Consider the following 27,233-nt stretch of genomic DNA (forward strand, 5'->3'; position numbering starts at 1 on the left):
CGCAAAGAAACTGTTATACCTTGATTATTTTTGTTTCTAACGTTATTTTCATTCCCTTTTGTCGTTTATTAATATAGCGTTTAGTTCCCACTCCTTTCATGATACCACAACATGTGATTAAAACAACTACTAATGTAAATCATCTTTAAAAATAAGTCCAGTCAAAGTCTTAACGTATCACTAAATAGAACAGGTTATAAGTATTGTATATCAATGTATAAACAACAATGTGTCGTGAGAAGTAATTTATGGTTTTGTGAAAAAATGACAGTACATAGTTTCTGCAGAGAAGAACTTATTTTCTTTAGATTTTCTTTTCGTACTTGATAACTTATATCATGTAACTTATAATTGTTTGAAAGTTACATAAATTTTAACAAAACATAAAGTAAGCATTATCAAGATTATAGAATTTGGTACTTAATCAACTGGCCATCCTAACTGATTTCAAAGAAATAGTTCTAGCTTTGATTATTAGGAAGTTGATCTTAGCATCTCTACCAATCATGAGAGCAGAAATCATGCTCTTCTGGCACTTCATCAAACTCTTGATAAGCTCTTAGGGATGTACTATCAGCATTTTAATTTTCATTAGAAAAGTCGAAACCATGAATGCACTGCTCTCAGTTAATTTGCTTTCTTACCTCTGATTTCTTCCTGGTATAACCTGTTCATTAAAAATATAAACGCATTTCATGACCATTTTAACTCCAAATTCACCTATTTGAGCTTTCAATAGATAAGTTACAAACTAATTAAGATGAAAATAATTAATTTGCATACTGAAGACATGTACTATAGGCAAACACAGTCATCAGCCTCAAACTTCCATTATTTGACATAGCATTTCTTTGATGTATTTAACCATTACGTAATTTGCAAACTCATGTGCATCGATTATTAGAAAATGCAGTTTCTCCATGTATTGTTATGGACTCTGTGGTACATGTGCACTGGGCTGAAAGCCATGTATGAAATATTTTGGGAGTCATACTTCCGATATGAACACCACAAGATTACTTAAAGAATCAGGTAAGTATTACTCATTTGTGTAATAGTCATACACGAGATGTAACAGATGCTCATACCAAATAGTTCATTCATGGTTTGTAAACTTATCAAGCATGTCCTAAACCGTCTACATCACCTGTTTATTAAATCATCAAAATCTGAGTAGATCTCTTTTAGTATTCCAAACCAAGCTACTTATTGTTTAGTGAACATATTTGCAATGAGCTGCACTGTCATATTAACCAGTAGATAAGTATATTTCAATTGGAAAAGTAATCATTAATTATCAATACATTAGAATTACTTTTGAGTAAAACACTAGCTGTAGAAGCTCTCTCTAAGTCACATGAAGAAAACTTTCGTATAAAGTTTTGTGTTTTACCAATGCAGTTTTGACACACTTTTAAAAAAGAAAAATTATTCTTTAGCCTCAAGCTAGACCAGTCCTTGATCACTACTATCTCTATAGAACTAGCAAATAGTCTATACATGTTTATCCCATTTCCAAGGAACTTAAGTTACACATGAACACATACTTTGTTGGATTTCAAATTCAAGACTCAATTCTCAATGTTTTATTATAATATTATCGGTTTGTCATTTATGGCATTAAATGTAGGATGTCTAATCATAAACCTATATGTTATATACATAGATGAAACATCTCTCGCATTGCAGTGCAGGAAATTTAAACTCCATCAACCTCTCAAAACTGGCAGGTTCATTATTATTACGGATAATAATTCCTTCAGTTCTTTATATATACTGTGGCATTTACGTAGACTTATTTTCAATAGAAGAACCATAAGTCTCTGAAATACAATGCATGTTTTGGAAATGTTAAGTAGACAGTGGAAATAACATAGAAAACAAAGAAAAAGAAGAGAATGGAGTAGAATAAATAAAAAAACACAAAGTATATATTCTCTCACGGATATCTAGGAGTCTTTAATAAATGTATCACCTTACATACTTAACAACTCTACGTTTTTAATCCTGGGTTACTTAAATCAACAATCATTATACATTTTCAAAGGAGTTCAATCCCTAATTTAGAACAACTTGTACAAGTTGCTGAAGCACATCTTGAAATGAATATTGTTTTTAATCTAGACATCTCTAAAAATTGTAGTGCTATTTTTAGTATGAAAGGAATTTTAGCATAAAGTGATAAGAGGGGCTTATTGTTTGTAACATTCTACAAAGTTTAGAAAACAAACTGAACAATACAAAACGTTTCTATAAATGTAAAAGCAATTTATCAGCAGCTTTGTGAATCTCAGGTTTCATCTTGTGAATGGGCAAGTTCTCTTTTGTACATGGGCTCTTGCTACACTCTTAAACAAGTTAGAATGGACAACATCGAGCATTTAAAGAAAAACTGTATGGACTTTAAATAAAATATTATTGTACTCTCAATGTTTTAATTCGGGTGTTAGCTAGAGAGAGTATGACATTAAGATCAGGTAATTTCATAAAAGTTGTCGTAGAATATTTAGAAAATTCACACCGACATTATGAATCTAGTAGCTTGCACAAACAATAATATGTAAGTGTGGATAAATCAGTAAAAATACGAGCAATCAGTGAAGTGCTGAAACAGTAGTTAATGAATTATTTATTTATAAATTATGACTAATGATTGAGAGTTTAGTGAAGTATTATATGTGGGAAAGATAGAGTAGTTACTGAGTGCGTGCAGTTATTAAGTAGGGTTTGTCATCGATCAAGTAAATTTCTGTTAAGCCTAACTACTGTATTAAGCATGGGCACACATGGGGACAAGAGGGGACATTTGGCCCCTTACACTTCACAAACAATGCAGATATCAATAACGTAAACTTAATATTGAAATAAACCTGCTAATTTCTTGTCCCATTTTTTTTAGAACGAGGTAGCTTAAGGTCAAGCAACGAAAATGAGTACCGGTATTTAAAAGATTGAGATAAGAAACAAGTTTCAAATACGTGTTTTTTCAAAAAACGACTTAAGGTAAATAAGGACACGGAGTATTTATAAAAAAGTGATCTGGAATGTTTTAGTACTACAGAGATTTTTTAAAATTTGTTGTTAGTTATATCATAATTATGTGTTTGTGTTTTCTTATAGAAAAGCCATTTCGGGCTATCTTCTGAGTCTATTATAATAATTATCGAAAACGGCTAACTTACATCACGATTCATTAAATCATTTTCGTGATACTTTGGAAGCTTTAGATATTTCTTAAGCACACAGTGATAATAATTTGTGAGAGACTGACCTGAAGTAAATGGAACAAACTGTCAAACGTCTTGAAATTAAGAAACTAGTTTCGACACATTCGTGTGTCCTCACAAAAAGAGAATGCACGAAGATGTTGAAACTAGTTGCTCTGATGTTAAGAGTTTAAAAGTTTGGACCATTTATTACGGACTTTCACTAACTGATATATATGATATAGGTCCCTGCATGGCCAAGCGTTTTAAGGCGTTCGACTCGTAATCCGAGGGTCGTGGGTTCGAATCTCGGTCGCACCAAACATGCTCGTTCTTTCAGCCGTGGGGGCGTTATAATGTGACCGTCAATCCCACTATTCGTTGGTAAAAGTTAGAGTTAGCGGTGGGTGGTGATGACTAGCTACCTTTCCTCTAGTCTTACACTGCTAAATTAGGGACGGCTAGCGCAGATAGCCCTCGAGTAGCTTTGCGTGAAATTCAAAACAAACAAACATACGATATATATACATTGTGTTATTTTATTTTTATTTTATTATCATGTGTGTGTGTGTGTATACGTGTTTTACTGTTTTTCTTTATTAGGTTGATTTCTGAAGTGGATTTACAAATATTACAGTGGATGATGATTTTTTTGTGTATATATATGTATATATATATATAACTTAAGTTTTTATATATTTATTTTACCTACATATAGTTTTAGGAGAATATTTAGTTATGCATTTAATGTGAGTATTGATAGTTACAGAAATTACCACATTAAATTTTATTATGTATGAAACATAACAATAGATAGAAAAGCGCACAGAAAAAAAAAAAAAGGTTGCATTCGTTTTGACAGAAGTGAGGATGATGGTACGCGAGAATGAGATGAGGGAAAACATGAATCGAGACAGTATTTGTATCACAGATTTGGCTTAGATAATGTTACATACTTAATTTATTTCTATATTCCATAGATTTTTAACTAAAAGTTGTTTGACCTGTCTGTAAGTGATAGGACAATCTTTTGCTTTCTGCCATATCAAAAGGTGAAAAAAATTTAATCAAAGGTGATTTGCGTTTTTCTGTTTCTAAATTAATACAATTTACGTTTGCTCAGAGCTGAGTGAGACCAGGTAATGATATAATTTACTCGTTTACGAAATAAAAGAAACATTAAAACGCGTACTGCAACAGTGCAAGATAATAAAGCTTTAAAAAGTTTCTGTGTTGTACCACTGTTGAAGAGAAAAACTCGGTACTATATATATATATATTAATAGTAAATGCTATTTGGTCCGACTTACAATTGAAATATGAATTTAGAATAGTGGTAGATATGCCATATTCATAATACAAATTGCTTAGCCTATTTGGTGTCTAAGTTCCAGGTCTTGACGTTATTACTTATTAACAGTATTAATTGTAGTAATACAAACAAGTTATATCCTATATTTTCTTAGTTACTTTAGTGTTTGATTTTTGATGGCTTTAATATTTTACATTAGATTTAGTAAATTAGCTCTATAATTATTGTTATTACTATAAACTATAACCAATTTTAATCCATTGGGTTGAATGAAGCACATGTTTATAAACGTGTGTGTGTAATTAAATTCATATATATCTATAAATTAGTGAAATTTAGTAATATGTATGAATTACAAATATTATTAAGATTATGTGTATAATTTTATTGCTTATTACTCAAAAAAAAAAAAACTGTCTATAAAGAAAAAGTAGTTTCAGAATTGTTTACCAAGTGAAACTTAACATATTAAAATGTTATGTGTTTGTAGAATACATCTTTTGGTGTAACAACATCAGCATGTTATTTAATAAATTTAAGAAACATTTTAGCTTATGAAGTTACAGTTCATTGTTTTAAAATTTAAGGTACAGTATTACTGCAAAATATTAATCTATTATTGGTTTTAGTACTAATGCTTCCTGCTACACTGTATATTGTGAGTTGTAAGATTTGATCTAATTCTAATCTTGTAATAAACATAATATAGTTTGCTTCTTTTCATAGTTTCCTAATTTCTGTTGCTTTTAATGCCTTAATTTTAAATACATATGAAATTACTAATTAGTGATTTGAGGTCATGGCATGTCAATTAAGTTTTTTTTGGTTAGTTGCACATTTTTTTAAAAACTGTAACAGTGTAAACAGTAATTTGAAGCTACTTTATATGTTATGTATGTTGCTGGAAAACAGAAATTAGAAGTACAAGCTATATTACTGTAGCTCAACGTACTGCTTAATGTTTCTTTGACTGGTTTCTCAGTTTGAATTATTGTTATAGAGTTAGCTAGTTTTTAACTTGAAGTAACATCATGGGGTCATAATTTGTGTGTAAATGAGTTTATGACATTATGTACTTGTGTTTTTCTTATAGCAAACCAAAGTTAATTATTTTACTGTTTGTTTCTTAAAGAAAGCATTAGAGTATTATAAATGGATTTGATATTATATTATCAGCATACTTAAAGTCCATCTTTAGGTTTTTATGTTATATACCTTTTATTTTAGGGATATAGCAGATACATCTAAAATAATAAGCAAGCTGTACAATTAAGGTATAAGAGTCTAAACATATATGTATTTAATGTGTGCAGAGTATAATAAAATTAAAAAAAAAACGTAGCAAACATTATAAAGTTTTAAGGAAGCCCACTTTATAATCATTAAAGCAGTATAGCATTTTTTTATTCATTCATAAACATATCATGTGCTGGATATTTTTCATTTTACAATGTGCAAAAAATTATTTGTCTTGCAAGAAAAATGTTGGAAACTTCCTTGAATTATCCCATATATTTTTCAGCTGTTTACATTATATATTAGTTCATTTGCATTATTATATATGAGAAAAGTATCAAATGGCAAAACATCAGTTTACGGATAGTTTTAAGTAATAAAAAGCAATAACATGAAGTAAATAACTTCTTTTTTTTAACTAGCTCTTTTCACTAGTAATATAATATACTTGTAGTGGACAATTTAATAATTCAAATGTAGTTCATAATAATTTGGAGTTATTATTTTGAATTAAAGACTTCCATTATTGAGTTGTAGTAAAAAAAAATGTCAAACATTTTCTGCCTTTTCCAGATGGGGATTATTCTCACCTTGAACATTAGGCCTTAAATGAAATTGAATTTCTTAGCATTAATTAAGTGTTGATCAGAGAGTCTTTATAATTTAATGCAACAATGATCAAATTTGAGCATGATCCTACACAGTAAATCACTATATATGTTTGTCACTTATTCTCTAAACTAAATCAGTTAGAGCCTCTGATCTTAATTTTATCTGGTAAAGTTTAACTCTTTCTCAAAGTATATTTTGATATGCTGGAATGTCCTGGACTTATCTTACACTTGAGACAGATTGGAAAATAATGCTTTTACAATTTCCTGTGTTATTCATATCTGATCAAAAGTAAGCTGCCCCTAATGATAAGTATCATAAATTAATGGAGATAATTCTTTGTGATAAACTGACTGTAAGTGCATAATTTTGCATATAAATGCATAAGAAAACAAAAACCAATAAGGAATAAAATGCCAAAAAGAAACAACAGACTATTGAAAATTAATGGGCCAGAATTACATCAAAAATCAACTGAACTACATTTACTTTGATTTTTATATTAAAACCAAAACATAGTGATAAGTTTTTAATGTGTTGGTCAGCCCTTAAATCCCAAGAAAAGAGTACCAAGTCCCTGGTGATGGGCAGAGAGGAAATTGGAGTATTGGAAGATAATTTAAATGTCACTAAGGCTCCTCTTTGTAGCAAGGATGGGGGGAAGTAACATAGTTGATTATCAGTTAAATATCATTTCCAAGGACAACTGAGTGATCTTAAAATCAATTATAGTATTTCTAATTTTAAAAATATTTTTTTTATATCCAAAACAAGAATCAAAGAAAAACACTGGTTTATAATTCATCATTGTGGTATGAAACAAGCTTTTTGTTGTTTTTCATTAATAATATTGATAAAGGCATAATTAGTTAAATTCACATGACTTTTAACTCTTAAGTATCTCTAACAACTTTTAAAGTGTTGAGGTACAACAGGTGGACTTAGAAAAATTGACTAGTTGGACAACTGTTAGACAAATAACATGTAATAATAGTAAGTTCAAGATAGTACACTTGTACTACCATAATTTGTTGTCCTCAGATTGTTATGTTTAATAACATAAAAAAAACAAAAGGATCATGGCATAATGGTGGATAAGTCACTCATGCCATTGAGTCAATGTTATACTGCTGGTAGCATTTTGGCTTTCAATACTGACCTTGCACACCCATCATCAAGAAAAGTACATGTTCACACTCTCCCTGTGAAATGCTGGCCATCACTGTTCAGTAAATATTTTGATATTGTTCTCTCCTTCCTCTCACAAGATTAGCTTTTCTCACATTGTGCTGCCCTCTCTTTGCAAACCTTTTAAACAGTTTTCCTGTTCTTCCAACCTCTGCCCCATTTTCCTACCTCGGTCTTCCTCTGACATTTTTTGTAATACCTCACCTCATTCCTTTATCTGTCCTATCTGAGGCTCTTCACAAGAAATCTATGAAGATTTCTGGGAACATCCTCTCCCTTTTACCTTCCTACTTTGGGTTGTGTGGTGTCTCCAGCTCTGACCCTACACGTGGGGTTCACTTCTATTTAAGACTTTTGGGCCATGACACTGTTTTTGCAGACCAGCTCTCTGATTTGATATATATAGGGTACTTTTTTATGGCATCATTTATAAAGTGTTTTGAGTGTAACACTGTTACTGTATCCTTGGAGTTGTGGGTGGCTTTGGACCAACAGTGATCCACCCTTTCCATTTGATGCCTATTGGAGCTGTATCTACATCCTGTCTTCCAACCTCACCCTTCACAGTTCTGCCTGTACTAGCTTTCCACTAGACTGCAGTGTGTCACTTTGTGTGACAATACAATACATGCAAGCAGTGGTTCTGATGAGTGCCTAGTGAGTTCAGGACTGGTGGTAGCTTGTGTGATGCATTTCATTCATCAGAGCAGTCCTTTCCTCTCTGACATTCAGGTTCATAGTATTTTATCTGACCTTATTTTCCCCTCCCTCCCATTTCCTTTCTCTTTTGAGACAATACTTGACTTCTTTACACAACTGGTTATTGTATATACTCTATGCAGGTTTTTCTCCCCCCGTTTATCCATAGTAGTATGGTATACCTTATTAGTGCTTGGCATATTTATATCCTGGGACTACATTTCACCATTTCGATAGACGACTGGCTTCGTTTTGCCCATTTTGAATGGAAGTCAGCCAGTCCTACTTGTAAGTTCCTTCTCAGAGCTGTGTGGGTGGAATGGTTGAACATGTTGAAGGAGATCTTTCTTCATCCTCCCCAGTACATTGTACATCAGGGTGTTTTTTCAACACCCTTCTTGGCTGAGCATAACCTTCTTCTCTTCAGCTCCATTCTATCAAACTGGTTATTTGTACAGCTGTGTCTGCTACCTCACATAGTATTAGTGTGATTCTATCACATTTTGGGAGGTGATTGTCTCTCACACCTATCATACCCTGTGACAAGGCTCACATGCATTTGCTTCTGTAGGCCTTTAATAACAAGTGGAACCTTGTACAGGATCCCTTGGATGCTCTTGTTTACCTTCCCTTCTCTTTGGTGGGTGATGTCCACTAGTGTTTGGGCAAGGCTCATATATTGGCAAGTGTCATGTCTCTGCCTCAGCTGCCAGTTACATCTGTTCATAGCTGCATCCTTTCAGGGTTGGAGTGCATGGTTTGTTCATCTGTGTGATTTGCATCATTGTTCTGCTGAAGAAAGTTTTTCACATTATCATACTTGAACTCCTGGTTGTCTGTTAGGCATTGGATAATTTTCCTTTTATCAACAGCTGTTACTTGTTATGAGCCATTACTTGTAATTCTACAACAGTGGCTCATATAAAATCACCAGGGCTGCATCAAGTTGAGATCTTTGTGTTTTGCACATTGGATGTTATCTATTGGGCTCACTCCCATAACATTTGTTTGATGATGTGCCATATTCCTGGTGCATTCAATCTTATGGTAGATTGTCTTTCCTGGCTAGATCAGGTTTATCCCAAGGAGTGTCTTTTTTATCCTGTTGTTTTTCAGTGATGCTATCATAATTTGTTTATCCCTCATATCAGTGCATTTACCACTGCTCTTAATCACAAATTACCTCAGTTTTGGTCCCTGGTTTGCCTCCTAGGGCTTTGATAATGGATACCTTCAGCAGGGGTTGCACCAATCTGTTTCTTCTCCTTTCTGATTATTTAATTAGGTAGCTTCTTTAACACTTGCTAGTCCTTGTTGACTCCTTCTGATTGCTCCTTACTGGTCTGCTCAACTACCCCTCAGTGTGGATTCCTGTATGTGGTGAGGGGATCGATCTCCCAGGGAAGGTTCTGTTCTTCCAGTTACCTCCTCTGGGATCTAAACATCCACCCACATGTTTGCAGTGCATGGCGATCCATGAAGGCGACGAGAGGATCCTGGTGGTTGAGGGGTCCAACCCTAACACACCACTTTGCCCTTGAATTCTTGTAGATGAGCAGTCTTGGGGTGGTCCCCTTTGAGTCACTTGGCTGGTCCATTAGGGCTAGGGATTATATAATAATCTAAATTTTATTAAATGACTTTGCAAAGTATCTTATCAGATTTTCCAAATATTTTCTCACAACTACTGTAAAACTAATAGGCCTGTGATTACTGGGGCATTTTTATCATTTCCCTCGAAAAAAGAGGAGTAGCATTAGCCAATTTCCAATCCTCTGGCACCTTCTCACTGTTGAGGGATTTACAAAAAACAGTAGGAAGTGATTCATATGTCCAGTATTTAACCTTCTTCAAAACTCTTGGAGAAATATTATCTGGACCAAAAGCATATCATTCTTTAAACTCCTTTAATCAACTCAGAATTAATATAGTCTTCTTGTTCGATCTCGTTTCCACATATAAACTGTTCATGACATGGAACACTGCTTAAATCTCAGTAAGTAAAAACCGAATAAAAGGCAAAATTAAATAACTCATCCATCTCGTAATCAACAGATCATCCCACAAGGGTCCTATTCCCATCCTAACATTTTGTTTACCCTTACGTATTTTAAAGAAATTCTTATTTTATTTTTTAAATTTTCAGCCAACCTCTCCTCATGTCCAAACTTCTTGATATCCTAATTTCCTGTTTCACCAACTTTTTGATATTTAAGAATTTTCTAAATCTCCTATCATACTACTAAATTTAAATTTCTTAAATTTATTGTGGTCTTCTTTAATTTTATTTCTTATACTCTTTGTGAACCAACTTAGTTTTCATTTGGGTTGAGAAAATTTTTCATTTGTATAACCATTTTCTTTCTATAAGGAATATGATTTTGAATATCTAAATATTCATCTTTAAAGATTTTCCACATCTAATGGTGACTCTGAATAATTCAGCTGACTAATTCACAACAGATAATTCTTGTCGTATCCCTTCAAAATTTGCTTTTGAAATTCGTAACCAAATTATCAGTATTCCTTATATGCATATACAGCAAAACAATGAAAAAAGAATGATGTGGGGAGGCACTAAAAATCGAATCCAAAGCCTTTCACCTGCAATGCAAACACTCTAACACTGAGTTGTACCCCTTACATATACGATATTTAGACTACCAGAAACATTTCACTGCAAGTTTAACAGAATTATTTTAAGTTCTGAAAATGAATAAGCAGAGACACACACCCCATTCCCACCCCATCATATCTCATCTAGGTGTGATTTAGCTAGCATAGATCGTGTATCAGCAGCTGCGGTTATTTTAGCTACATGTCAACTTTTTGGTCACAAGGACAGATTTAAAAATGTGAACAGTCGCTGATGAAATATATTATTCTGGGAAAGTATTATCTATTACGGTTTCAAACGACCTAAAACTGAATTAAATTGTAGTTCAGTTTTAGAGGTTAAATAAGTGTCGATATGTATCCAATTTATTATACGTGCTAACAAGATTGATACACACAGTTTCTTTTTAATATAAATATATTTTAGTAGATAAACAATAATATGGTACAATAATTGTTATTACAAATAATGAACTATGTACAAAAGTTTTACAAACAATATTGAGTCTTCTTTCCGGTCTGAATTTCCTTGAAGTGTTATCAAGAGTTTATAATGAGCGAGTTAATTTTAAGTTGATATAGGTACAATACACTTAACAGGGAGCGAAAAAGCTCTGCAGGCTCGGCATGGCCAAGCTTGTTAAGGCGTTAGACTCGTAATCCGAGGGTCGCTGGTTCAAATCCCGGTTGCATCAAACATGCTCGCCCTCCAAGCCGTGGGAGCGTTATAATGTGACGGTCAATCCCACTATTTTTTGGTAAAAGAGTAACCCAAAAGTTGGCGGTGGGTGGTGATGACTAGCTGCCTTCCCTCTAGTCTTACACTGCTAAATTAGGGACAGCTAGTGCAGATAGCCCTCGAGTAGCTTTGCGCAAAATTCAAAAACAAAGAAACAAACAAACAAGAGAGCTCTGCATTCTTCGCTGATCACTCGTCGAGTTTTTCAGCACTGAACTTAAATTATGTAGTCGTAAAAATAATATTGTCTGATGTCATTCCCCTGAAGTTAAATGGTTTGTAATGTATAAACATTCGTGGTCAAATATTTGAAGTTTCTAATTAATAATTGTTAATAACATTTATAGAATACCAACTTTAATATGTGTATGTTTTCTTATAGCCAAGCCACATCAAGCTATCTGCTGAGCCCACTGAAGTGAAGCGAACCGCTGATTTTAGCGTTGTAAATCCGTAGACTTACCGCTGTACCAGCGGCAGGCGTCAACTTTAGCACACCACTAATATATATTATCTCTTGGCACGTTGCGTAGATTATATTTATAGGAGTAAGAAGAATTTCATGAAACTTCAGTTTACACAACATTATAAACACTACACCAGTGTTTATGTACACAAACTTATTGTTGATTGTTACACTCTAGAATCTTCCACGATTTTAGTGAATAGGTTGGAAATTCGCAATGCAGATTTATTAGTGTAAGATATGTACACTTCTAAATATAAGTTTAACTTAAACAAACATTAATATTAAAACAGATATATGATAATAAATCTGTCACAAAAGGACAACATATTGTTTCGGACCTTAACTCAACTTTTTCCTTTCCACTGTGATTTTTTTTATATGGTTTAAGAATGAAAAAGTAAAGAGAAAAATAAAATATGCTCCAAAGAACCTCTACAATAATAAAAACCTTTGGTAAAAATGCCAAAATTTAATTTAATAAGTTAATTTGTGATATTCAAGTATATTGATTCACAAAAGAAACATCATGTGAAGAAAAGACAAGCATACACGAGAAAACAAATAGCTACAACATTCATTCACAGGAGAAAATGTTGCACCAGGATTGTACCGTGTGATAACCCCCTCAGTTAATATTGAAGTTTCTTTTGAAATTTCTGTATTTTCTTTTTTGTTAGTTATATGTTTTAAGTGGACTGTCTGCGCTGTGTCCACCACGAGTATTGAAATATGTTTGTTAGCATATAAGTCTACTGATTTACCACTGAACCATTGGGGGAGGCGCTATATTTTCTTTCAGTTCAGTTTGAACACAAAAATCGCTCAAATTAACAACTCAGTTTTCCTTTCTCTGCTGCACACCAGATGTAAATTCACTAATTGGCAGTTAGCGTTATTTTTAATGAGATAGACGGTTCTCTTTCCTGTTGGATTCCTCGCTGGAACACCGGTAAGTCTTTAGATTTACAACGTTAAAATCAGGAGTATGATTCCCCTCGGTGGACTCAGCAGATAGCACGATGTGGCTTCACTATATGAAAATACACATACACGCTATGACAAAAACACTTTCCTGACAGTGAATCGAATTATGGTCGGAGGCTGTCATACTCTTGCATTCAGTTGGCAATGGCCAAATATCATCTGTATAGGTAGAGTCATATGAAAACCAGACATTGTTGATGTCATCGAGTTTATGACTTTAAAAGGTTTTGTTTAATTTACAGTTTTTATTTAGATTGTGGTTTAAATTTGCTCAATTCATGCTTAACTTAAAATTCATATTAGCTTATGTACCTTGTATTGCAGCTTAATTAACTTGAAATATATTTTAATTTTTATATTATAATATTTAATATACAGTGCAGAAGTACCATAATGATGTTGTTTGTTTGTTTGTTTTGAATTTCGCGTAAAGCTACACGAGGGCTATTTGAACTAGCCGTCCTTAATTTAGCAGGGTAAGACTAGAGGAAAGGTAGTTAGTCTTCACCACCCATTGCCAACTCTTGGGCTTCTCTTTTACCAAGGAATAGTGGGATTCACTGTCACATTATAATGCCCCCACGAATGAAAGGGTGAGCATGTTTGGTGTGACGGAAATTCGAAGGCACGACCCTCAGATTACGAATCGATTGCCTTAATCATTTAACCATGTCAGGCTACTGATGTGGTAAGCTAAATCTATGAATTTACCTATTTATAGGTTTATCCACTTTTTCCTTATCTACTATAAAATAACAAAGTTCTTATACTTGTGTTGTCGTGAGTAGTGTACTGTAAGTTTGACTGTTTTTGTTGGTTAATAAAGATTGCCGTTGTACCTATCCGTATTCAGGCTCTTTCTTCACGACAAAATCAGATTTCTGAGAGAAACGTAAACATGATTCGTCATTTGATATTTTTTGAATCTCCTGATAATAACCCTTTGACCCAGTCTGAGGGAAATCCGTACAGTGTAATAGGAAAGTTATTTACAGTATGACCATGTTTCAAGTTCACAGCTTTTCTTGTGTGCTTTGCAAACATTTAAAAAAATTTAATAGTTATGATTATTTACTGACTCAATTGTTGTAGTAATAGGTGGAGACAAAATCGACTTTTGAAGACATGTACTTTCGTATGTGTAAAGTAAATTTTTGAATATTAGCTTTTTGTTTGAACAAATTGCACTGGGAATTTTAAAATTTGTATAGCTTTAGTATTGTTATTTGTAACGTACTGTAGTACTTTTCATTTTGTAAAATTAATTATAATACACAATGTTGCACAATTAATATAATTCGTCTCCCGTAAGCTTAACTCCCAGTTTCAGGTTTAGCATTGCTAGATCTGTTTTATCTAATTCAGTTTAAACTTTGATTGGAGTTTATTTCACATATGGAAAACATAGTGCAGGCTTTTTAGAATATATAAATCAAATTTCTTAAAACGTTTGTCTTTAGAACGAATTATATAACCTTATAAGCTATAATACAACATAAAGTATTTTTGTTGTCAAGTATATACACTGTGCACTACTGTGTTTTTTGTATTTGAATTTGAAAGATATCATGAATGTACTGCATTTGTCTAGGTAGTTTTTGGACAACGTCTTGAGCTGCTGGTACAGATCTTTAGGTGACCCTGATGATTGTTTGTACTAACTGCTACTCTAACAATGCAGATGCTCGAAACGTCAGAAATAAAAAACCTTTCCTAGACAGGTGCATTTCATTAAGACTGGTGCTTTTCAGATTGTGTGTTTGTATGGAAATGAATTTGTGTTCTCCTCCTGCATGTTCTGCCTAGTTATTATAACTTATAAGTAAGAGTGGTGAGTTAGCTATGTTAATTATAGGTTAATTTTTAATTCTAATCCATGTTGGTTCCTCTTTGATAAAAAAATAAAATTAATAATTAGACAAGTTGTGAACAATAAAATGAAAACTCAAAGAACATGAACATTCATCAGTACTTTTGAAGGAGCAGGTTAAAGGTTGACCAAAGAGTTTTTTCATTTGATAAACATAATATGCTCCATTGCATTCCATGCATTCTTTTGGTAATCATTAGATAAGTAAATTTAAGGTGCTAGAGAATGATGGGTAATAAAATATTTCAATCATCTTTTATAGTCTTGTACCCCATTCTTTTAAGTATTTATGTCGAACAATTTATTGTAGCTACGTCTGTTAGTAATAAGAAGTGCAGTAATAGCATAAGATTGTAACAAAAGATAAGTTGAATATGTGTATGAAGATTTATGTGAAAAGATATTTGCAGTATCATAATCTTGAAAAGCATGAGGTCTAATTATCCAAGCACTTATATGAATAATTTTTACATGGTGATATTGAAATGAAGAGAACCATAGAGTTAGCTATTTTGATATATTTATCTTCATGTTTTCTCATGTTTCTTAAGGCAAAGAAAAATGTCAAGTTGTTAGACTAGAACAGGGGTATTATTTTAATATCTCATCGATGCAACATTTATTTTTTAGCATTTCTGTATCTTTTATGTAATAAAAATGTACCTAGTAACACCTTTTTAAAGCCTTATGTAATTATAATGTGTTGAATATTTTCATTCTTGTAATATTGAAAACATGGTTACATTTTTATACATTTCTTAGTAATTACTCCCAATTTGATTTTGTTGCTGTGCAACACTGTTTTTACCCATAATAAATTCAGTTTCTGATTTCTATTACATGTAATTTATTGTACAACAGAAATATTTAAAGTATATAAATGACCACATTTGATTGGTTTCATATATACCACACAATATTTCAAATATTCCTAAATTAAGATGTCTAAGTGCATTGGATATTAAAAATCATTATAGAAATAGATATATTCATAAACTCCAGATGAATAGAGCTTTTAATGTAGCTAACATTTTGACAGCATAGTTCAGTACCCCTGTTTTATGCTGACTTGCTCGGACTGCTCGAGTTTGGGGAAGGCACTGTTGCTTATTTTTATTGTAGCAGATTTCCTCCTCTTAAGACTTTTCTCACTTTTACTTTAACAAATTAAATTCATCAACTTGTCCATTTTACATACATTTTTCTTTGGTTGAGTTTGACTGTACTTTCTTTTGTATGTGTGTTTTTCCTCTCCCTAGTTTCATAAAATCATTGTATTTTTTTTGTCACTGGTGCTTTAGAGATCTGATAGAATGATGTGTATTACACCTATGTTCACATCACTGGACAATTTCCTGTACCTTTGGTTTTCACCTACTATTGATATGGAGTTTTCTCCAGAGCTGTTGTGGTATGTTATCTCAGCAACTGGCATGGTTATTTCCACTCCTTTTAGAAAAGAAAGGTATCAGGCATAGTTCTGTACTATACTTGCTTTGTAGTAACTTACTGCATTGTCTCTCAATGGATTCCAATTCTAGATAACTGTGCCTGATGAAAGTGGTGTACACACACACACACACACACACTAGTGTTCTTTTTAATCAGATATCATACATGACTTTAACCAACTGATGTAATTGACACTTTTAGGTAATTTGCAGCATAAGTTAATCAAGTTAATTCCTTAGCTGAATTTGACACTTACCCAGGTGGTAACACTTTTGTCAGTAACTGCACATGTAGAAGTAACACAAATTTATTAACTATTTCAAACATGTCATCATTCATGGGAATACCTGTCAGAACATACATGTAGCAAAGTTGTTTCATACTAAAAAAGTTTATATATTTTTAAATATATTTTTAAAAAGATCCTAGGGCACAAGCCTCAACATGGGATTATAAAATGTATCCTAGGGTTTGGAGATGACTGAGGAAGTAGGAGCCCCATTGTGGTGGGGATACACCATCTATCAGTCTTAACTTCCAATTCACTAGTGTCATATAAGAAGATTAGAAATTAGGAGAGCAAGAGATTTGGGTGCTCAAGCCCACATTGTTACACATCTGTATCACCCTTCACTGCCTGCAGACAGTTGTGGGAAGGTGACTGCTCTCCCAAGTTAAAATAAGAATAAGATAAACATAAAAAGATGAAAAAAAAGTAATGATAAAATGAAAATAAACTAAAAAATAATAAGGAAAATAAAATACTCCATTTGGGAATGAGTAAGATAAAACTTACCTCTTGAAGTAAGCATTCCTGCCCCCAGTATGGTAGAGGCAATTAACACGACATCAGTAAAATGATAGTTGATTCTGACTACCATGCTTTTATGTGTGGCTCAAGGTGTACATCAGCATAAAGTTCTTAAGTGACCTTATTTTTAACTAAAAATAATTATTAGTTATTTTTAGTAAAATTTCTCTGATTTTACTTTCTTTGTATTTATTTAATACATTTTTGTATTTAATACAGAATAAAATAATTTTATCTAAATTTCTTTATTAAACCCATTAACTATAAATTTTGTGTTAGTATATCAACATTGTTAATAAAATATTGTAAAATTTGTAATAAATTACAATATCTGAATAACTGCAAAGTTATAATATTATAATAGATGGTTAAACCATAAATTGGAAATTCAAAATCTTTTCTTTTGCCAAAAAATATTTAAATTGATTTCCTTTTTATCAATTACTTTATAAATCTAAATAATATGTATCTGTATTAGAAATTGAAAATACTTCGATTTCTAATTCTGTGGATAAATGGTTTAAATAACATTATACATTTCAGAATTATTTATGCTAATTAAATCATCAATATATCTGTAAGTTAAAGTAAAAATACCTGTATTTGCATAGTCTTCAATAAATATATTTTCATAATAGTATAAATATAAATTTGCTGTACAAGTTGAATAGTTACCTTCCATTTGAGCACCTATCACTTGTTTAAAAACCTATTTACTGAAAAATGTATTATTATTATATATACATAGGCTTAATATGTTTTACGTTTCTGGAACTATATTTTCTTTTTTTTCCACTTCTATAAAAGGGTAACAATAATGTTCTGTTAATGAATTTGAAACAAAGATTAAATCTATTAATGGTATTGTGGTATATAATGTTGTAACATCAAATGTTTGAATACTGTTTACCTGCTCACACTTTCTTAGACATTCTAAAATAGGTTGGTTATTTTTTATAATCCAAAATGTATGTCTTTTATTGTTAATACTTACATTTTCTATTTTATCAAGTAAAATATTAAGTGAGTTATTTAATAATATAGCTGGTTGTTTGGGAAATAAATCTTAACACTCCTACGAAAAGTGGAACCTAATAGGCCCCAGAGCAACTTGAAAGGTTATTAATATTAGGCTAATAATTTTGTATTTAAATGAAATTGCCATTTAAATCCATTAATGAATGGAATAATGAGATTCCCACTGTCCCTATCTACTATCTAGCGAAACCACAGCCAGGGGAACGGGCTTGGTTAATCAGGACTAGAAACGCCTTTTCGTAGGAGTGTTAAGTTCAGTTGGAGATTTCTTTAATTCTGGAATAGCATAAAGAAATTGCAAATCTACACAAGAATTGTGTTTAGAAGGAAGTTTATGATAGGCTTTAATGAATTTATTAATTACTGTATCTTTGGATTGGTTGACAAGTTTAAACATTTGTCAATTATTAATTACTTTTGCCATATTTTATTCATATAATTTTTTTGCAAATTATAACAATGTACCAGTTAGCTTTATCAATAGGAACTATAACATATTTTTCTTGCAGTACTTTAATCTTATTTATTAGCTGATTAAATGATAAATCTGTGGTGTAGTGTTTAAAATTTATCTGGTAAAATTTTTTTATTTTTTAAGTATGTATAATTTCCATTCTAAAAACTATCTAGGTGGATAAGCTGTAATTAAATTTTAAAATGTATTCAATATTTGTTCAAGAGATTTTAGAGTATTATTTTATAACATTTTGTTACTATTCTGTATTTAGCTCCTATTTTGATTATTTCATGCAATATTTTGTCTTTTATGATATTTAAATTACCAGTAATAGTATGTTTATGAAAATTATCAACAAGTAAACTATTTTCACATTCATCAGGTGAATTATTAACATCATCTATATTTAAATCAGCTGAAAAACATGTATCAATGGACCAGTTTGAACTACATATTTATAACTGACAGTGGATCTTAAGTTTTTACAAGGAAAAATATTTTTTATAGATTGATGAATAATTTTAGAAATCTGTAAATCATTGAATATTTTATGTCTAAAATTAATTATCACATATGAAGGTTTTACTTTCTTTTTCTCTTTTTCAAAACTTGAAACATTAACCTGTAATTGATATTTTATAATGTCTATTAGTAAGTATTTTGCATGATCATTTCAAAACTTCCATTTAATTATTACATTAATTAATACTTTTATTTTGGGAAGATTACATTCATAAATCTTTTAAACAATAGTTTACATACACTAATGCCAGTATAAAAACTATTATCTAAATAACTACACAATTCTGAAAAGTTAACCCATTTTACTTTATTAATTCTATACCACTAGATTTCTTATTTTTATTAATAAAGTTATCTTAACAGAGGTTAAAGGATGAATCCTGAAATGTTTCAATCCTGTAGAATTCATTAAATTGTTTTCAACTTGAAATCTATGTAAATTTATATGTATATGTAATGGGTTTGAAGTTTCACCCACATATTCCATATTACATTTAGTACACGTTAATAAGTAAATAATTTTTTATTTTACAAAGGGAATTAGTGTAAGTAACAGGGTGAAAAGTATTTAAGAGTAGGGCATGTGAGACATCCTTTGCTATTACATTTTATAATATTTGCAGCAATATAATTACCCAGCTTGCTAGGCTAAATTATAGTTCCAATTTAATATATCACTAGTTAAGACTATTATCTTTCATGAAGCTTGAACAGTGCAATGGAAGATGCGACATAGTCAGCGACGATTCACGTACATTGAATAAGTTTTAGTGAAATTAAATAATTACATCCAAACTATGAATAAAAACTACATGTATTTAAATATTCTACTCAATATTGTTAATGGAAGTAAAATACAAAATATGGTAAATCTTACTAACTGAAAACACTGACACTAGTTGTAAGCATCAAGTACTCTTAAAGTGATCTTAAAAGCATACATAAAAAGATATCACTTACCTTGCATATTACTGTTATAATTTTACCAATCCCACTGAAACAAAACACTTTTGAACAAATTCAAAACACAGAATGAGTTTCTTCACACTAAACAGTACCTCAAAATCCAAAGAAAGAAAACTATAGCATACATAACTTTTCAATACCACAAGAAGAAGAAGCCAATGACACTAGCCCAATGCTTAGCAATTTATAATGTACTTTTCAAATGTATCTAATATCAACCACTCCCTTTGTTTAAATGAACAAAATGTTTTCAGATATAACACTGTACACGATGCCTCAATCACTTTCTTCGAAACTACATGTAAAACAAAAAGTAATTGTCTAATACACCATTAGGTGATATATATTATTTAGAAAAGCTAAAAATGATAAAAAGAGAATACATCAACAGGAAGGACAGCATGAATCTTATACAGCATAGCCAAACCTTAGATGAAATCTAATTAAATGTAAATTCAAGAATTAAAAAAAAACAACTCACAGCCATAGTACAAGCATCTAACACTGGGGCACACATCTAAAAATCAAGGCACGTTACATAATGACCCACCTTATGATTTGTGCTCCAGTGTTGGATATTTGTATTGTAGGTGCAATTAAATAATTACATTCAAATGAAGCCAAATAAGTAAACAAAATCATGAGGAATGGTAAATCCCAACCTCTGATTAATTATATTATAACCATAAATTTTTAATCCATAAATGAAACACATTAAAATTAAACAAAATATACTGCATATTTAAAAAAAAAGATCCTATAGTACAAGCTACAACATGGGATTATAAAATGTATCCTAGGTTTTGGAGGTGACTGTGGAAATAGGACCCACATTGAGGTGGGTATACACCATCTATCAGTCTTAACCTCCAATATTCCAGTTTAATATAACTATAATGTAGTTATCACTTAGTGAAGGTCTTTATCAAAATTCAGATATATTGAAATATTAGTGATGGGCACATTTTGTTGAATCTTCAACTGATGGTGTCTATTTCATCTGTTACATTTTATATATTTTTTGCTTTTTTTGTAGTAATGATTGTTTTTATGAATTTCTGAACTTGGTTCTTTCAACAGCTTAGTTGCTTTTAGAAAGGATCAATTTTTGAGTAAAATTAACTATAAATATGAATCTTAAGAGTAATGTATTAATCTTTGGAAGCCTAAACCTTGACTAGATTTTTAGTAAAAGTAAATTTATTTGATAGAAATATGGCTGTGAAGATAAGTTTTGGTTGTTTGGTTTACTAGATGGAGGACTAATCATTATGGCATTAATGAGCTTTTGTCACTTTGGTATCGTTTTATTTGTTATTTGTAAATTTTTAGGTAAGATTAATTAATTTGTGTTATTGGAGTTTTATTTAATTATAATCTAAAACTTTAGGGTGGAGTTAAAATTGTGTCACATTGAACAGAAATTTCAATTTTTGCATGCAATAGCTAATTTTAAAGGGATACAATAGGAATTATTTGTTTGTGAATTGGGAAGCTTATTTATTTGGAAACATTGATCAATGTGGAAAATTTTTAAATATTAAAGGGAAACATAGTCCTTGGAAAATCAAGTAAAAAATCAGGCTGGTTCACAAAGTGTATAAAGGATAAAATTAAAGAAAAGGCTTACAAATTTAAGATATTTAAATTGTCTGGTATGACATGACATTTAGAAGGTTGGTTAAACAGGAAATTAGGACATTAAAAAGAATGTATGGAAAAAGTTAGCTAAAAATGTAAACTTTAACAGTAAGGATTTCTTTAGATACATTAATGGTATACAAAATATTAGGATGGGATAAGGACTTATTGGGGGTGATAAAGGAAGGCTTGTGTCTGATGGTTATGAAATGGCTAAATTATTGAACTGTACTTCTTTCAGTTTTACTCGGAAAATTTAAGTATTATTTCTCATCTTGAACAGTTGATATATGGAAACAGCTTCAAACAAGATAATTGCATTAATTCAGAGTTTATTTTAAATAACTTAGAAGCTTAGAGACAGTAAGACTCGTGGGCCAGATAGTATTGCTCCAAAGGCTTTGAAGGAGGTTAAGAACTGGATATGTGAGCAATTTGCTTCTTCTTTTCTGGTTGTTGTTGCAAGTCCTTGAATGGTGAGGAGGAGCCAGAAAATTGGAATGTATTTAGTGTTACTTTCACTATTTTCAAGGGAGGTGACAAAAATTGTGCTGGTAATCATAAGCTTATTAGTCTTTTATCAGTTGTGGAAAAGTTTTAGAAAATCTGGTAAAAGATGCTTTACAAAGTTATTTAGCAAAGCTTAGAATCTTATTTGAGAGTCAGCATTGTTTTCCTAAGAGAAAATCATTTTTTAAAAATTTTTTGATAATCTTATAAAAGGTTATTGCTTATGTAGATAAGGGTGTATATTTGGTATATCTGAATTTTCAGAAAACATTAGACAAGGAATTGTGTAAAAGGCTTGTAAAAAAAGTATTTATGGGTGTGGGAGATGAGCCAGCTAATTCTTTAGAAGAGTGGCATAATGGAGCTCAGTCAAACTGGATCGATGTCACAAGTGAGGTACCCCAAGATCCATTCATAAACCCTTTGCTCTTTTTAATTTACATCAATGACATAGATAACAGAGTGGTAAATAAATTACTTAAATTTGCTGATAATATTAAAGTCTTGGGTGTTACTGACTGTGAAGAGGATGTTGCTGCTTTACAAATGGATTTAGATAATTTAATGACTTGGGTAAATAAATGACAGATGGGTTTTAATTATAATATATGCAAGTTATACATGTGGGTTATCATTATTTGAATTATAAATATAATTTAGATGGGAGTAACCTGAACAGTGTGGAAAGGAATCTTGGTGTAGTGGTTGTTCAGTCTCTTATGCCATCCAAGCAGTGTGCTATTGCTAGTAGTAGGGCAAGTAAGATTTTAGGCTGTATCTGCAGTAATATTGAACACAATTGTAAAGCGGGAGGACATTGAGCTGTTGTAAAAAATTCGGAGGAGGATTACTATAATGGTGACTGGAATAGAAATATTCTTGTATGGTGATAGGTTAAGATCCAAATTTATTTTCTCTTGAAAAAAGAAGTTATGAGAAGGTCTGATTGAGATGTTTAATATTGTAAATAGAATTGATAATGTTCATGTGTCTTTTTTTTTTTAGTTTTTCATTTTTATTGATGCGAGTGGCATGACTGGGAGAAATAAGTTTCAAGTTTGACAGAGTAGGGGTCATTTTCAGCTAAGGCATTTGCTGTTTTAATGGGGTGTTTGGTCTGTGGAATAGGTTGCCTTCAAATTTAATAAATGCAGTTAATTTAACAGAAGTCTTGTAAATATTTTAATGTTTTATTGTATGCAGTATATTGGGTGGGAGAGTGTAGATACACCAATAGGTTTGTTTTTTCCTTAAATTACTTGTATATATATTACTTTGTGTAAGATATTAAAGTGTAAATATGCTTGGATTTTATTTTACTTGTATACAGTTGATAATTCAGTTTTTTATTATAAAATCTGTTGCATCTTTAAGCCAAATATTTTTGTATAATTTATGTTATGTATTGTTACAAATATCCTTCTTTATTTATTTTTAAGATAAATTGAAATCTTTTTCTGTTTTTGTGGGTTCTTTTAGGTTCTGCCATCATTCAGATATTAGAAGCAAAGCATTTAAGATATGCTTGATTTTTTAAGACTAGGATGGTAATTTGCAAACCTTATCATGCTTTGAAGAAAGTGTTCTCTTTCTTTCTTGAAAAAACAAATATTTTAGTTGCACTTGAAATATACTTGAGAAAAATGGAGATAACTTCAGACAGTTCAACTTGCCTTGATCCACCTACCTCTGTTCAAGGAATGAAAGTACTTGACAGGAATGCTTTCAAAAAGACAGTTTTTGTTCCATATTTTGAAATTAATTCATCTTCCACAGCAGATACTTTAAAAATCCTGAAATGTTATTTACTCAAGTTAGAAAATTTCAAACCCTTGCAAGTAGTTGAAGCCAAAAAACATGTTATATTAAACCCATTGAAATTTAAGTGTTATGATGTACTGACTGAAATTAAGAAACAGACATTGGCTGATATTGGTGTCACAGAACAATCATTGAAATGGAAGAAACTGGAATTAAATTATGACAATTGGAAAGCAGAGTCAATTCTAAAATCTGTATTACCTTCTAACTTACCTGGTGTTTCAGGATATAGTCTTATTGGTCATGTTTTACATCTTAATCTTAGAGAACATTTGAATGAGTACAAGGAGTTGATTGCTCAGGTACTTTTAGATAAAATAAAAGGTGTCACAACAGTAGTCAATAAAGTAAACATCATTGATTCAACTTACAGAAACTTCAAGATGGAACTTTTGGCTGGAGAGAATAGTATGAAGGTTAAAGTGAAAGAGAATGGAAGTACATTCGAGTTTGATTTCTCCGAAGTTTATTGGAATCCACGTTTATGTACTGAGCATGCCCCGGATTGTCGAGAAGTTAAAATGTGGTGATACATTTTATGATATGTTTGCAGGAGTTGGACCTTTTGCAATTCCAGCAGCAAAAAAGAAGTGTACTGTTCTTGCAAATGATTTGAATCCACATTCATTTCAGTGGTTATGCCATAATTCCAAGTTGAATAAAGTTGGACATTTACTGCATGCATACAATCTAGATGGACGAGAATTTGTTAGAACAGTAATTAAACCTCATATTACTGAACAGTGGAAAGAGTGTTTGTCTAAAATTCCTAGAAATTTCCATGTTGTTATGAACTTGCCTGCTTTAGCTGTTGACTTTTTAGATGTCTTCAAAGGGTTATTTGAGGATGAAGATGCAGATGTTAGAGGGAGTGCTATCTTGCCTATAATACACTGTTACTGCTTTACCAAGGAAGCAACTTTAAATGAAGCTGCTGTATGTATGGTTGAGCAGGTGTTAGAATGTTCTTTAACTGGTGATTCTCAGATGGAAGTACTACATGTAAGAAGTGTAGCCCCAAATAAAGAGATGATGAGAGTAACATTCACTATGCCCAGGGAAGTCTTGTTCAAGAAGAATTGTGAATCGAACATAGAACCTTCATCTAAGAGGTTACGATTAAATTAGAAAGAAAAAATAATTTAATTACTATAGCTAATGTTGCTGTGTATTGCTTGGGATGTGTGTACATATATGTATAGCTACTGAATTATATATGCTATAAATAAAATAGTTTTTTTTTTAATAATCATTTTTTCCACCACATTTTATTGCATGCAAAACATGAAACAAGACAATATTAAAACTTTATTTGCATGGTGAAGAATATAATATCTATTGTATTTTTATTGGATAGTTTTATCCTTTCTAATAATGTTGTTTATGTATTTGTTTTTAATAACAGGGATAAAAGAAATGTTATAGTTACATGATGGATAATGTAATGATAGGCTGAAAATGGCTTTTGTTTGACTACCAAATAACTTGTAGAATAATATTTTTTGTGTGCAAAAGGTTCTTTGGTTCAAGTCGCAATCTTAGAGCCATTGTTTTCTTTCATTCGTAATGTTCATTACATTATTGTGAAAAACATGATAAAATGGTATTGTAAATATTTTCCTAAAATTTAGTCTGGATGATAGAGATGTATATGACATACAGCATTAAAAAGGACTGATACATGTACTAATGTAAATTTATCTTTAGCCTACTTGTGATAAAAGTAAATTATCAAAAGATGCATGTTGAACTAGACGGTTTTATTGGAGTACTTACATGGATAGTAATCTAACAAAAATGTACATTCTGTAACAATTCAAAAGAAACATTTGTTGCATAACATCAGTTTTTAGGGAAAAGTTCATTTTATCATTATCAGTAACATAGTACAAGTATTCAAATGCAATATGTAATATTTTGTAAAATATTTGAAAACTAATATTGACAAACTTTATGTCACTCATTCTTTATATGGCTTATATTACGCATGTATTGCTGCTCCTGGCACCATCATAGAAAGCATTTTGTGTCATGGCCTTAGTTGTTCATTGTTGCATGGTGTTCAGTGTTGTAGGTATGTCCTGAGGTCATTATCCTCCCCAATCCTTTTCAGTGACTAATAAGGTACATCAAAATTTTGCAACATTTAAGAGCTCATCTGAGCACTTGTCCATGAGGAATGTCTGTAGGTAGTATAGCATGGGTTTTTTTACTTTCATTTTTCACAGGAACTGATATGTTGAATACAATGACTATATGCTTTGTCTTGATGGGATATTGGTATTCAGTCCTGAAGATGGTATTTCATCATGGTATACTGGTATCACTATAATACCCTAATAGTATTCAATACTTACCTTAATAGTTTTCTCAATTCTCCAGTAAATAACTTACCTTTATAACTTGAGATTAACTGTAACCTGTAGCCATCATACATTCCTTGGAAATATTTTGCAATATGTTATGTACTATTTCTAGCAGAATGATAATAAAGTTCCCAGTCTTATGCAGTCACTAAAGTAAATATATATATATATTTTAGTGTGATGACATACATTTATCAAATACCATATGTCAACTCTGTAGGGCACTATCTGTTTCTGCAAATTACCAGTCTTCAACTGAATTGGAACAGAAGGGTCAGTATTTTTAACTTGTGTGCCCACAAATGCAAAAGGCATGTTTTTAGTATAGATTCTGAATAGTCACAGACCATTGTGTTGAACAGTACTTTCATAACAGGTACAACATTTTCAATACAGGTGCAACATTTTCAGGTACACAAGATGTAAAGAGGGTTTTAGTATTTAAATCAACATTCAACAATGTATTTAAATTTCATTATTATGTTGATAACCCATGCATGTACACATCTATGTGAATTTACAATATATTTATTTATGGCTGAACAAAAAAGAAACAAATGTAAATAAATATAAAAAGTGTGGAATATTTTATGCAAAACATCTGTAAGAGAATAGTAATGTCTAGAGAAATAATGTCATATTTCATATTTTAAAGTCATATTCATCTGCTAGTCTTTCAAAATATCTAATTGGGGTATGTTACTATTTTCTATATATG

At 31.3% G+C, this 27,233-nt stretch overlaps 1 pseudogene; it reads left to right on the forward strand.

Moving 5' to 3' along the window:
* The first annotated feature begins 17,843 nt into the window (after positions 1 to 17,843).
* LOC143256839 (tRNA (guanine(37)-N(1))-methyltransferase pseudogene) lies at positions 17,844 to 26,658 on the forward strand (annotated as a pseudogene).
* The last annotated feature ends 575 nt before the right edge of the window (positions 26,659 to 27,233 follow it).

Source organism: Tachypleus tridentatus, chromosome 7 (assembly GCF_004210375.1).
Source record: "Tachypleus tridentatus isolate NWPU-2018 chromosome 7, ASM421037v1, whole genome shotgun sequence".
Classification (NCBI taxonomy): domain Eukaryota; kingdom Metazoa; phylum Arthropoda; class Merostomata; order Xiphosura; family Limulidae; genus Tachypleus; species Tachypleus tridentatus.